This window comes from Arvicanthis niloticus, chromosome 8 (genome assembly GCF_011762505.2).
Source record: "Arvicanthis niloticus isolate mArvNil1 chromosome 8, mArvNil1.pat.X, whole genome shotgun sequence".
Classification (NCBI taxonomy): domain Eukaryota; kingdom Metazoa; phylum Chordata; class Mammalia; order Rodentia; family Muridae; genus Arvicanthis; species Arvicanthis niloticus.
The window spans coordinates 50,794,942-50,809,454 of NC_047665.1; the positions used below are offsets into that span (position 1 = coordinate 50,794,942).

The 14,513-nt window shown below is 40.5% G+C and overlaps 1 protein-coding gene across 2 annotated transcripts in view; it reads right to left on the minus strand.

Annotated features, from left to right (window-relative positions):
* The window catches only part of Larp4b (La ribonucleoprotein 4B), a 79,766-nt gene extending 65,652 nt beyond the window's left edge, over positions 1 to 14,114 (minus strand). Inside the window, exon 1 of one of the 2 annotated variants that reach the window (XM_034509879.2) lies at positions 13,833 to 14,114. The gene's annotated coding sequence lies outside the window, so the exon portion shown is untranslated. The remainder of the gene's footprint in view (positions 1 to 13,832) is intronic. The other variant, XM_034509881.2, reaches the window with a different exon arrangement.
* Positions 14,115 to 14,513: the final 399 nt, after the last annotated feature.

Below are 14,513 nucleotides of genomic sequence, written 5' to 3' on the forward strand. Positions count from 1 at the left end.
AGCTCAACAGTCTCTCCCCTGCAACACCACTGGATAGATCTCTCAACAGCACAGCACAGTCTGCTCTGCCTTCTCCCCTCTGGCATGGTGCTTCTGCTTCTGTAGCTACTCTTTCTTAACCACCCTGAAATGTTCTTCCTGTGTGCTAAGCAGAGTAAGAAGCTATGTATTCCATGCAATTGAAAGGAACTGCAAACGCAAATAGGTAGTTACAAAAATTAATGTGTGCATATTTAACTTGAACTTGTGTGTGTTCTTTCTTTTGATCTTTGCCCTAGACCCGGTCCTTCTATTGATGTTCTTACATAAGCCACACACAGCACATCACTGTTTTTTTTTTAAAGCACATCTAGTACAGATGGAAAATGATCTAAATATGCAATGTTTATAGAAAGATTATTCTCATGTGCATGTTGTGTGTGGACACCTTTCATGTCACCCTCAAAATCACATCAGAAGCTACTTCCCTCAAGACATGGACTGCCAAACAGGTCAGGCTGACTGGGCAGTGAACCCCCCCAGATCCTCATCATAAGTCCCCAGAGCTGGACATACTAGAACAACACCATACACCCAGGGTTTTTTTTTTTTTTTTTCCTATTTATTTACTTCACCTTGTATGTATTAATGTGTTGCCTGTATGCTTCTATGTGTACCAAGTGCAAGCCTGCAGATCCCCTGGAACCGGCATTATGGATGGCATTATGTGGGTGCTGGGAATAGAACCCAGGTCTTCCACAAAAGCAACAAGTGCTCTTAACTCTGAGCCAACTCTTCACCAACCCCCAACTTCTCTTCATGTGTGCTCTAAGTTATCTCCCCAGAGCCTCCACTATAAACATTTATAATTTCTTTTTTTTAAAGAACTTTTAAAAAAAGATTTATTTATTCATTTTTATGTATATGAGTACACTGTAGCTGTCTTCAGTGCACCAGAAAGGGGAATCAGGTATCATTACAGATGGTTGTGAGCCACTATGTGGTTGCTGGGAACTGAACTCAGAACGTCTAGAAGAGTGGTTGGTTCTCTTAACCGCTGAGCTATCTCTCCAGCCCCATTTATAATTTCTTAGTGAATGAAAACATTCAAAACTCTCTCTTGACTACTTTGATTTCTAAGATACAGTATCCCTTTATAGGAATTAAATAATGTAATTGCACTGATTGTCAATGTGAACAAGGTTATAAGGCTTTGGTAAAGAGGTAACTCACCAGGAGAAAGACACCTGCCAAGGACAAGCCTACCAGCCACAGTGCAGAGCATCCTGACCTTACCAAAGACTTCCCAGGAAGAGTATCAAATCTGGTAAATGCAATCAGGAATGATGTGGCTCTAGGGCTTCTTCTGCCTCTTCTTGAGGCTCCTGTGTTCACTTTCCACAAGGCTAGTTCACAACTGGATGCTAAATTTCAAGACAGCTATCTAATCAAGAGTGAAATTTTTATGGTTTGGCAGACTCCTATAAATCAATTGTTTAAAATACAGTAATTAACCCTACTGCTCTTTTAAACACATAAAACTCGATAACCCTTATTTGAAAGATATGCAAATGACCCAATTAAACACCTGCAACAAAAAAACAAAAACAAAATTGCTGTAGCCTCTTCTCAGAAAAGGGTCATTTCTAAATTCCAACTGTTATTAAATTCTTCAGAAAGCCAGTAGCTTTGAAACTATCCTAATTTTTCCTTTTCCTTACACCATCTAGAATTCTTTCTAGAATTCTAGAAGGCAAGTTGGTCTTCCTAAAACGTGGGCCTTCTCAGATCAGTTCAAAATCTCAGGACTGCCCTTGGGATGAAGTACAAATATAAGCAGCTATTTGGATATTACTTTTTTTCCTTCCCAAAAAGCCTGAGTTAATTTTTTTGTCTCTTACTAGCCCTTTCTACTCTGGAATATGGCACAGCAAATTATGATCATCCCATTAACTCCATAATTTTGTCACAGGGAAGGAAGGACATCCGTGCCAGCCTGCCTGCCTTGTTCACGCTGTACTCCTAACAGGACCTAATAGAGTAGAATTCCATTAAGTGTGTGTCTAATAATTCTTTGTTGTGGCAATAAGTATTGGAAGACTTGCCTAGCAATTAAAATAGAAAGCACAGGAAACGAGATAGTTCCAAGTAAACCTTCACTCCAGTTGATGGGTTTCATACAAAAGACAGTAGTTATAACCTAGGGTAAATTACTTTGAATAAATTTTCATCTTCATTTTAGTCTCTAGATTTAGTGTGTATGCACATGTGGGCATACAAGGATGCACTTGAAATCTAAGAGCTCAAAGAGTGACATTAAAAATTAATTTAGTATTAAAACAACAAATCAGTAAAGAAGTCTCTTAACGGCAAACACATACTAAAGCAATTCTTTATATGGGAGGAACAAGTAAAAATACTGTTCAAAAATCTGCTCAAAGCTTATCTCACAGGAAAGATATTTAAAACAAATGACCAAATACTCGAGCTAGAAACCTGCAAATACATTTTAGCATTTCCTCAAATATGCTTCATTTCTATATTCTAATTGTCACTAAATTCTTTAGAAAATCAACTCTGAAGCAAATAACTATTCCAAATTCTCAAGACTCCTTCACAGTGAACATAGGCTAAAAAGGCCAACTAGAAAGTGTGTTCTGAAGTGTGATAACATTTGCCTGGGAACTGGACTCCTTCCCCACTGGCACAACCACCACTTCCCCTGGGTGTTCTCATCAACAGCACTGTGAGGACATCTTAGAACATGGGAGACAACACAGGACCTGGTGCATAATGTGCTTAAGATGCCTGAAATGCTGAAATACCAAACTGTTCACAAAGCCACAGTATCAAACTACAGACTTCAAGTAGTAAGCATTACAACTGCAGACACATTAAAGTTTCCCCAAAATAACAGTGTAAATAGTACTATTAAAACATAATGAATATCCTTTAACATGTAGAGAAGTGATACAACATTTAAAAAAAGAACTGACATTCTAAAATAAAAGCAGAATCAAATCTCACTTTGGCTTAGTTCTGTAAAAGGTCTGTCTCCCAGCCATCTCTATTTCACAAGTGGGTTACAACTCAAGGCAGTTAGGATTATACTCCCTTTTTAGTAGATAATATACATCACATAATAAATTTTGAGCAGAGAATCTACCTCAGTACTTGTAATTCCAATTAACTGGATGGGGCGTGGCTCACAATAAGTACTTGCCTACCCAGTGAGAGGATCTGAGCTCAACCTTGATGACCAGTTTTGTTTTGTTTTTAAAAGCTTCCTATAGATACAACTGTTTACTATTATTCAGTGTAGTATGACTCCAGCTTCAATGGTAACATTAAAACTTTTTCATTAGAGCCTAAAGTGTCTTTCTTTTTTAAGACGGTCTTGTTATGTAAGACATGCCAGGATTTAACTTGGAATCCTCCAGCCTGTTCTTCCTGAGTGCTAGGAATAGAGATGGGTAGTCCCCACCTGGCTAGAGCTTGCATGTCTAACATAAGCCCCAGATACACATTATTATATCATCCAAGTCCAAGGTGTTGGAACAAAACTATTTTCCCCCAAGGGGTTGAGTATTATCATTATGGGCTTGAAAGTATAAAACTAGAAAACAGTATCATTTCTGTCTTTCTGAACTGGAAAATGCAAACTGTCCTCTGGCCTCCAGTGTTCTGAAAAATGAAAAACAAATCAATAGCTTCAGTCTTCAGAATTATAAGACCAGCACACTGTTGTGAGCTGTTATAATGTATTCAACTCTCTAATTTTGGAGAAACCATTGTTAAACTGAGATCCTGACACACACCAGTTGTTTGACTTGAACACAGCAAACAAAACCACAGGAAAGCTTTCCAAAAACTCACATTCCCTCTAGCTCTACTCTCTCCTAAAAACATGGATGCTGGGTTTTGGACTTGCCTTTAATCCCAGCACTAAGGAGGCAGAAGCAGACGGATCTCTGTGAGTACAAGGTCAAGGTAGAAAGCTACAGAATGTAGCCCTGTGTCTTTAAAAACATTAACAAAAGCCACACACACAAAAAAATTCAAGCAATGACACTGGACCTTTGAACCTATACATATGTTCCTATGTTAACACCAAGGACACTAAAATGAACAACTCTATGAATGCTTTAGTAATACCATAAAATTTATATGAATTTCTCAAGTTACTCTTTCTTAAAGGTAAACTATAATCCAGTCTGTTTATATTATAACTGGGGGATGCTAAATCACAACACAATCTGAATCAAGGTTGCTGGATATTCTCGAATGACAAAATCTTTAATTTTCCTTGAATATATACAGTCATGTACTACATAATATTTAAGTTAAGGATAATGCAAACATAATTGTGACCCTATATATTACAAAGACAAATATTCGGGGTGGGGGGCCCTGGAGAAATACTTCAGTAAGAGTACTTGATACTGCTGCAGAAGACTGGCATTTGATTCCCAGCACTGACATCAAGGAGATTACAACTGTCTGCAGCTACAGCTCCTAGGGATCTGGTCCTTCCTTCTGGCCTCTGTGAGCATCTGTACTCACATGTACAGATGATGGTGTTTTAGTAGGTTTCAATCAAACTCAGGGACACTCTTGGTGTACTTTGTCTTTTAAGGTCAGAATATTGAAAGTACTTTTCATTGTGGTGAGCTATAATATATAGTGCACATATCTCATGAAACACATGAGGTTACAGTTAAGATAAAAAAACTGTACTGATATTTTTGCATATCCATTGTATACCAAAATAATGTCAGCTCAGTTTTATGCAGAGGCAAAAAAAAAAAAAAATTCTGGATGCCCAGTTTTCAGTTTATGTGGAGGTGATGTTATTAAATTTATTCTAAAAAGTAGTTATCAAATTAACATAGCATTTAATAAGCTTTACTCCAGGTTCATGAGTTTTTTAACTTTGTTGTTGTTATCTGTCTGGAATTACTAGATACTCATATACCCCTGCCACCACTCTACCCCAATTCCAATGCACAATTAAAAAGAAAAAAAAAAAAAACATACATACATACATACACACACACACACACACACACACACACACACACACATATATATATATATATTCCAATTGCCTATTGCTACTATAGCTATTGCAACATATCTAATATCTGATTGCAACACATTACTCACCATTGTAGCAATGCTGATATAAACAAACCTACTGTACTATCCAGTGTGTGAAAACATATGCAATAATGTACAGATAATATTTGATAATGATCATAAATGATGCTTGTTTATTTACTACACCATTTATTGAATATACCATTTCTTTTCTTTTAGATCTTACTATAGAATGGCATGCCATGCTATGTAGGCAGCAGAATTACACATCTCTCACTGTGGGCCTTGACTGGATCAAAAGACTATGTGAAGTGACTAGCCTATCCTGACTGCTGAGCATTCTAAGGTATTCAATACAATCACAATAATGAAACAGCCTAACTGCATTTCAGAACCTAGCCCATCATAAGCAACAAATGCTACTTCAATCTTTTTAAAAACTTCTTTAAGAATCTGTTTTTAAGGATGGAAAAATGGTGGTTAAGATTAAGAGCATGTACTGATCTTCCAAGAACCTGAGTTCCATTCCCAGCACCCATATGAGGCAGCTTACAATTGCCTGTAGCCTGTAGTTTCAACTCCCTGTAGACCCAATGCCTCTGGCCTCTACTCCCTGTAGACCAAATGCCTCTGACCTCTCTAGGCACCTACCTCACTTACCCTACCCCCAAGCATATAAAAAAAAATCCAAATAAATATTTTTTTAATTTGCTTTAAAAATTAAAATGGTTCTTTGAAGCTCTGCAACAAAAATAAAGTTAATACTTTCATCAATTCCAAGGCTGGTTTTACAAGCTTGCAGGTGTTCTAGCTGAGCATACAGCTAAAGAGTGCAGTGAGCCTGGGGTAGGTCCACACTGCAGGAGAGCCAGAAGACTAACCAGCTTCCTGTATTTCCAACCAAGTACAACTTCTGTAGACTTCAGAGTCTTCAGAGCTCTAAAATCCTATGATGAGATACTGAGTTTTTTTGACAACTGACAGTTATCAAATTTCAACTGGCAACGGTATAGGCCAAACAAAACTGAAATCTCAGAAATGACTGTAATGCCTTCAAGTGGTATTAATTTTTACCTAACACTATATGAGTATCTAGTAATTCCAGACAGATAACAACAACAAAGTTAAAAAAACTCATGAACCTGGAGTAAAGCTTATTAAATGCTATGTTAATTTGGTAACTGCTTTTTAGAATAAATTTAATAACATCACTTCCACATAAACTGAAAACTGGGCATCCATAAATTTTTTTTTTTTTTTTTTTTTTTTTTTGCCTCTGCATAAAACTGAGCTGACATTATTTTGGTATACAATGGATATGCAAAAATATCAGTACAGTTTTTTTATCTTAACTGTAACCTCATGTGTTTCATGAGATATGTGCACTATATATTATAGCTCACCACAATGAAAAGTACTTTCAATATTCTGACCTTAAAAGACAAAGTACACCAAGAGTGTCCCTGAGTTTGATTGAAACCTACTAAAACACCATCATTCTGAATTGGGATGTATTCTGTAGAAACACTTTGAATTTTCTACTTCATGGAGATTTAAGTTCTATGACCCTGAGTGCTTCTGACACTTTTGCTTTTGGCAATTCTAGTTTTTACCTCCAATCTTTGTGTGTTTAGATTGAATTCACCCTAAATTAGCCAGTCTTGAAGGACATTTTCAATAGAAGAGGTATAAATTTATCAACATATACGGAAAAACATAAGAACTATACAAAAGTATAGAACACACACCAATCACTGGGCACACAGCTTCTTGTATTTCATGCTTTGGTCTTCCTCATGGTTCTCTCTCCCTCCCTAAATTAGGGTGTAAAGAAGCAAATATTGCTGACTCACCAATTACTCATATCCACAACTGGTCTGTACTCCAACTGACCCAACTGACCTGTTAAATGCCAACACTAATTTGCATTCTGGCATGATAGCAATAACTGGGAAACCATGGGTGTCAGTCACTAAGGTAACAGGCCTTAATGATTATGCCATGCAGTTCTGACTGAGAATAAAACTAAGTACTCACATGAGTAGAATTCCTGAGACACACTGACAGCAAATTTAAATATTATACATTGTCATTTAAATGTTTTTACCTCTAAAAAGCATTCTTTAAAATGCCCTTACCTTTCTGAATATTTAAAGGCAAACCTTTCCCACAGTACTTTAAGTCTACTTTTAAAAGTTTTTGTTCACACAGTCACAACTAAGTGCTTAAAGCAATGGACTACACCCCATACAAGTGTCCTCCAAAAAGAAAACCTTCTGATCCTTTGTAAGCCATTAGGAAGAAGTACCAGTGTTCACCAACTTGACCAAAAATTTCCCTTTTTGCAGACCCTGGTTAAAAAGTAACTGAGAGTACTTTTAGAAGTTACTGTTACTTACTAAAGCAGAGAAATACAATTCAAGTGAAGATGCTTAGCAGGATATAAATCTCAACAAGGAAACATCGGGATATATTGTAATCAACAAAGAGAAAGAAGGGCTCAAAAAAGTCTAAGTCTTTATAGACTAACACCACCCCCCCTACCCCAGCAACAGGGTCTCATAGAGGCCAGGCCTTGAACTCTTCTTGCTCATTCTGGCTCTACCTCCCAAGTACATGGATTACAAGTGTGGTCACACCCAGCCTATAGAAAGGCTGTACAACGTATTTTTAAAAATCAATGTTGAAACTCTTCACCAAGAGTTACAATCACTAAAGCCACCTGTAACTTCACATCAAATTGGCCAAGGGGTTTGCATCCTGCACTGTGATCAACCCACAATAAAAATACAAAGCTTTCCAAAATGTGAAAACAAAATGTTCCCATTTTTCAGAAATGTTACTAAAAAAGGAATGTTAATTAGTTTGTTTTGATAAAATCTGAACTAACAATATACTTTTAAACAACTGACAAATGCTGGCAGAGTTAAGGCATATTTTTAAATATTTTTTAAGCATGCATGATTTTGCACAACACAAACTAAAAGAATCTAAGCAAGTTACCCTCCATGTAGACTGGAACTGGGCCTTTTCACTATGACCAAGTAAGAGGAATCTTCATTTTGCCCCTAAATAAAATTCATGTCTGTGAGCTCATTTCTGCCTCTTCCATTATCACGTCTCATAAAGCAAAACAAGTATTTTCTTAAATGTTTTGATTTTATCATCTTTACTTACATATGTATATGGACTCCTGCCATAGCATGCATGTGGCAGTCCAAGTACAACTTTCAGGAGCTGGTTCCCCCATTTCATCCATGTGGGATCTGGGTGTCAACTCAACAGTTTGTTGGGTTTGGTGGAATCACCTTTAACCTGCTCAGGTTACCTCACTAGCTCCAAACAATTATTTTTAAAAGGCAATTCTGATCATGTAATTCACTACTTAAAAACACTCCAAGTGTTTCCTGATGTTCTCAGGATAAACGACAAAATCCTCAACCTACACAGGAACATCCAAGGCCCTCTAAGGCCAGCCCCCACCTACTTCTTCCGGCTTTTTCACCTCATTAAGCCATTTCTACATTAATTTGTCATAAGCTCTTTGTTCCTGCCCACCTCAGAATCACTGCAAGGTCATTTTGAGTACTTCCCTCCAGGCCTACATCTCTGGCCTCTTGGCCACCGTACTTTTACACTGGGTTAAGTGGCTGCACGCCTACTTTAGTGGACACCAGGTGAACTAAAATATCTGAAGACCAGATATTTTGCTTTATTCACCATCACAAGGCTGGGGTTTATTAAATTCCTCAGGGAACAACTCTAGGGCACTTGCCTGGGACAAATACGGCTTACTTCCCAGTGCACCCCCACACACACACACACACACACAAACAAATCATTTATGCCACTTTATGTGTCTGATACTGTTCTGGGATCTGGATTCATACCAATGAATAAAATAGAAAAAAAAAAAATCCCTTGTATATGTCATGGAGTTTCTGAGTGCAGAAAACAGACCACAAATAAACACTGTATGTGGCATGTTATAGTGCCCTAAGTAAGATGAAGGGAAAATTCAGCAAGAAAAGGAAATAAAGAGAGCCTAGGGCGACATGACATAATACATATCACAACTCTATCAAGGAAGCATGTAGCTGTCAATAGCATCTAAATACCAGGGTACATGACTTTAATATTACATTAAAAGTATGTTAGAAATACTATAACTGCCTTGGATTTTGTTAATATAATTTAATTTTAAAGCAAGACAGAAATAAAAACAAACAAAAACCTACCTAAAGGGAATGTTTAAAGACTAAAGACCTGAGGTCCCATAGTTAAGTTACTGCACTTAAACCATTTTATCCATTTAATACAGCAATGAAAAGTCAGATAAAACTTTGTAAAAAATAACTTTATAAATCAGAAGAAACTTGACAATGTATCCTTTTCAGGTGTCCACTTTTGTTAACAGACACAGGCAAACATGTGGTCAGCAATTTCTTTTATATACCTGGGAGATGTCTCTAGCATGCTTCCATCCCCCATCACTCCAGGACTTCAAGTGGAAAAAACAGTCAGAAGCATAAAAGAGACCTTCCCCATAAAAATGTCCCTGAGCTGTGTAGTCAATAAGATGCAACAAATAAGAAGCAGCCAGTCTAAACTCAGAAACTGGCAATGATTCCTGAAGAGCCAGTCCTAGGAATTATTCAGTGTACTAAGGAAGTAAGCAAAACTTTAAAAAAAAAAAAAAAAAAACCATCTTGGGGGGTGGGGCATCCAATTTCAAGCAAAGAAACTAAACTACCAAGAGCCAAGACAGCAATGCCATGGACCAAGGGAGGAACTGAGGAGAGGAAGGCCTACAAGGTGGAGCAGAAACAGACAGTAGGTTGCAGTGGGCAAGTCATGGATCTTAGAGCAGTCCTGGTAAGTTTCTAGGAAGGGCCAAGCAACCAGGATGTGCCTGAAAGGCAGTATCTAGATGGAGATGGCAAAAACAGTTCGTGTAAATGCAGGGCTATTTTATTTTGATCAAGCAAATAACAACGACCCTGATTAACAAGCTTGAAAACTTCAAAATGATATTTTCAGTGACAACTGAGTCCTATATCAGTGAGTATTAAGCTACCTCTAAAAAATAACAAAGCAGTATGTTTTCCATTTGTGCTAAGTACAAAATATTTTCAAATGACTAGGCCTCAGAAGCTAGGGTGGTAGATATAGCAGGAAAGAAAAAGATCACAAAATCAGCAATAGTCACTCCAATACAAATCCTTCATGATTAAAATAGGGGTCATGAAAGCTCCCACAAAAAAAGAGGCACAAAGACAGACTTTATAAAGCAACAGAGACAAGAGGTGTGGGGGAAGAGAGCAAGGAATGGAAAGGAAGGAAGCATAGCTAATAATTTTCCCCATTCCAAGGAAGACACTTATACATGGGAAAATAACGCAGCTTGTAAGGCACAATATTAAGGGGAAATATCTCCAAGTTGGAATTTATCTTCCTTCTCTTCTGGTTGTTTTCACATTTATATATGTATTGTGTGTGCAGAGGTCAGAAGATAACTTGTAGAAATTGGAGCTCTCCTACCATACAGGTTCTAGGGATTGAACTCTGGTAGGCAAGGCAGCAAGAGTCCTCATCCGCTGAACAAAAGGCCCCTTCCTTTCCTTAAGGGAATCTATAGGCTTACTATTCCAATTCCATGCCCTAATAAGAAAATCCATTTCTAATTAAGGTAACTGCAGAGACTACCAGCTCCAAAACATCAACAAGTCTAACTGTTGATAACAGCTGGCCTGGTGGTACATGCTTATATTCCCAGATACTGTCAGGCTGAGATGGGTGGATAGCAAGTTAAAGGCCTGTGGGAACTTAGTGAGATTTTTGCCTTAAATTAAAAAATGTAATTTATTTAAAGAGGACTGGGAGTACAGAACTTGCCTAGCATAACCAAGTACCAGGGTTTAATCCTCTGTAATGCCAAGTAAATTGGGGCAAAACATTTAAACTAAACTGAGGTCTCATGAATTTAACCCTCAACTAGTAATAGATTCACTTACTGTGTACTCTAAAATTAACTCACAGAAAAACAAAAACAAGGCACAACAAAACAAGATTTCTTCATGTGAAATAAGAATATATGCAAACTACAGCAGTAACCCTTTTTAACAGACTCAACTCCAACGTCTGCATTTTGTTCCATTAGAAAAAGGCTGAAATGGCTCAATGGTGGAAATCACAAAAGGATACTACAATTTCTCTGTTTCTACAAATCTGAAATTAAGGAAGGAATATACCTTAAACCTCAGGGTATCTACAGGAGCACTGCCTATTAGGACAGTACTGTGAAACTTCGCCCTTAACTCTGTTAGAGCAGACAGACTTCACAGGAACTAAGCTATGCAGCAGCACATCAAAGACCACCACTCCTCACTAGAAGTGGAAGACCCAGACTATAATCCTAGTTCGTATTTTGGCAGAAGTATGAATATCCCATGACATAAAAACGACAGTGAGAGGAGTATATCAGCCCTTTCTTGGCTGCTAACATCAACCACGTCTAAAAAGCTTATAAATCTTGTTGTAAATCTGAGTAGCTGCTGCTACTTGAAGGCACTATTTATTGTAATTACCATTAAGCTGATGGACAGACTTTCACTTAACATTTCAGAATTTTGTTTCATATAACTTTGTGAAGATTTCGTCATGAAAACAGGTGGCTAAATGAAATATTTGTTTCTATAGAGTTCAAATACATCTTTGTTAAACTTTGTACATACTTAGGTAAGTCACATAAGTTTAATTCTTCAAATCTGAGAACATCTTTCTTTTTTACAAAACGACGAAGCCTCCAGAACATTAATATGAAATTGCTGCTACTTCATTTCGGCCACTCTTCTACAGAATGTGGTGAAATGAACACCAGCAAACGTCTACACCCATGATAATCATCTATTTTCTCTCTGGATCCTACTCCAATATAGTATAGCTCCTTTCTCCAAACTTATATGCTGCCTCAGACCCTGTCTTCTATGTCACAGACATGTGATCAAGACATGTAATAAATCAAAATTGACAGCTATACGGTATATCAAAATTAGGAATTCAGTAATAAAAATAGCAAAAAGCAAACATCTACATGCTTTAGGCTTACATCAGTCTTAAAAGACTTTTCAGATGAGAAACTCAGTCACCAAAAAACTTTTTTTTGGTTTTTCAAGACAGGATTCTCTGTGTAGCCCTGACATTCACTCTGTAGACCAAGCTGGCCTCAGATCCCCTTGTGCAGTATGAGATGAAATATATTTCTAACTAATGAAAGTTTTAAGGGAAAAATGTACTAACTAAAAAATAAACTCTCAGAGAGCATTCTACTGTAGCAACTCCAACAAATTCCTTTAAACCATTTCTTGTACAGCTTGATTACAAAATTGGCTTTTGGTATATTAAGCACGACAAAGGAAAAGCCTCAACCATTTCAACTTCTGTAAATTAACCCTGACTGTAAATAAGGGAAGCCAATCAAGTTAGGGGAGTATAGAAATTGCACATAATATACTAAAAGACCACCAAAAACAAAAAAACATCACTCTTTTCTCCTCCTGTGGTCTAGCAAACACCAACTCAAAACAAACTGCAAGTGTATTTTAAATATTCAACTCAATTTGAAAAGGGGAGTAGCTAAGTATCCTAAAAGACACGCTCGTAGGTGCTACTGCCTCTATTTTAAACTCCCTTGTTTAACTGTGTGCTACAAACTAATTCCACTGCAGCCATGGGAAGCCCTCTCGTTTGTTCAGTTACAGAAATTTCAAAGTTTCAGTTTATGATTAAGACAAAGTAATCCACCGCCAGTGCGAAGGTCTCGAATGGAAGGCAAACTGGGATCATTTTCTCTGGGTCGTTTTCTCACATTTCCAGTCAGTCCAAATTCAAAGCCACCTTACACCAAAAAATGAGGGGGTTAACAAGATTACATTCACTGAAAGTCACAAGATGCAATGACCTCAACTCTGAAACAAACTTAATGTTCTGCTATACACCACTGAGAAGCAGGTGGTTAAGAGGTTCTTGGCCGGTTACCATGAGTCTTCACATTTGATTTTTTATTTCTTAACTATTTCAAAGTCGGCCCCGCTCAAGTCTATCAAGTGTAAGGGGAAAAGGGAGCAGCATTCCAAACACACACTCGAGCAACAGGATCCTAACTTCCTGGTTCTAAAGGAATGCGATTCCCTAATGAGCCATCTCTCCCCGCAGCAGCGAGCGCGGCTGTCTGACCGATCTCCAGCGGGACCGAGGGGGGCGAGGCCCGGGCGCCGCACTGCGGGTCCCCGGCGCCCGCCCGCCCTCCGGGTGATGGTGGCCTGCGACCCCAGCCCCTTCTCCTTGGGCTGCACCGGCAAACCCGCAAGGGCCTCGGGGATGCGGCCTCGGGGACGACACTGCACTCGTCTCACTTCGCTCCAGTCCTCTCCGATCAGGGCCGTGTCAGTCAGGTCTGACCCCGGCCCGCAGGTCCTCCCAGGTCCAGCCTAACCCAGGCCGCCTGGACCACAGTCCGCCCTGCTCTGCCGGTCCCTCCACGGCACTGCCCCTCTTTCAGTCCTCCCCAGCGCCGGCCCCAGCCGGGCCCCGGCCCTGTGCCGTCCCCTCCCCGCCCGGGCCCGGCCCTGCCCGCCACTGGCCCAGTCCCTCCGGGAAGATGGCGGCCCAGTGACAGGCTGGTGGAGGCGCGGGTCCGAGCACGGAGCGTGGAGAGAAGCCGCCCCGTCGGTGACTGAGGACCGCCCGCTCACCTGTCAGCCGCCCGCCCCGCCCGACCGGCCGCCCGCGGGCTCCTCGCCGCAGCCCCGGTGCCCGGCGACCGCGCAAAACACGCGGGGACGGCCGAGGAGGGAGACGGCAAGAAAAGGCGGCACGGCCGGGCCGGGCCGGAGACAGCAAAGAAGAGCGGGCGCGGGCTTGGCAGCGACGGCAGCTGATCCTTCCTTTTTCGGGCCCGAAAATGTCTCAACCTCGAGACTCCAGATCCCCAACGCTCCTTCCCGTTCGCATGAGAACACACAGATCCCACTTCCGGGGCTCTGCGGAAGTCCCACCCCCGCGCGGCCCCGCGCCCTACCCCGGCGCCCTCACCCACCCGGCCCGCCGACTGGCGTTTGGCGCCCAGGAGGGCCTAGCGTCAAGGCGGCGCTGCGTAGTGATTGGCTAAGAAGGGACGCGAGTCCTCCCCTCTACTTCCCCCGGCCTCTCCGCGCGCACCCATCTCGCGGCATCTGTGATTGGCGCGTGCGCGCACGACGCCGTCCCCCGCCGCCCCGCCCCACCCCGCCCCGCCCCGCCCTGAGCTGCTGCGCGCGCCGCACCCCCGTCCCCGCCCATCTGCAAGCCCCGCCCTGTAGCAGTCGGAGCGCCAGTTGTGGGCAGCTTAGCATCTTCTAAGCAAGTGCTGGAGTGTAGCGCTTACCAGGCTGGTG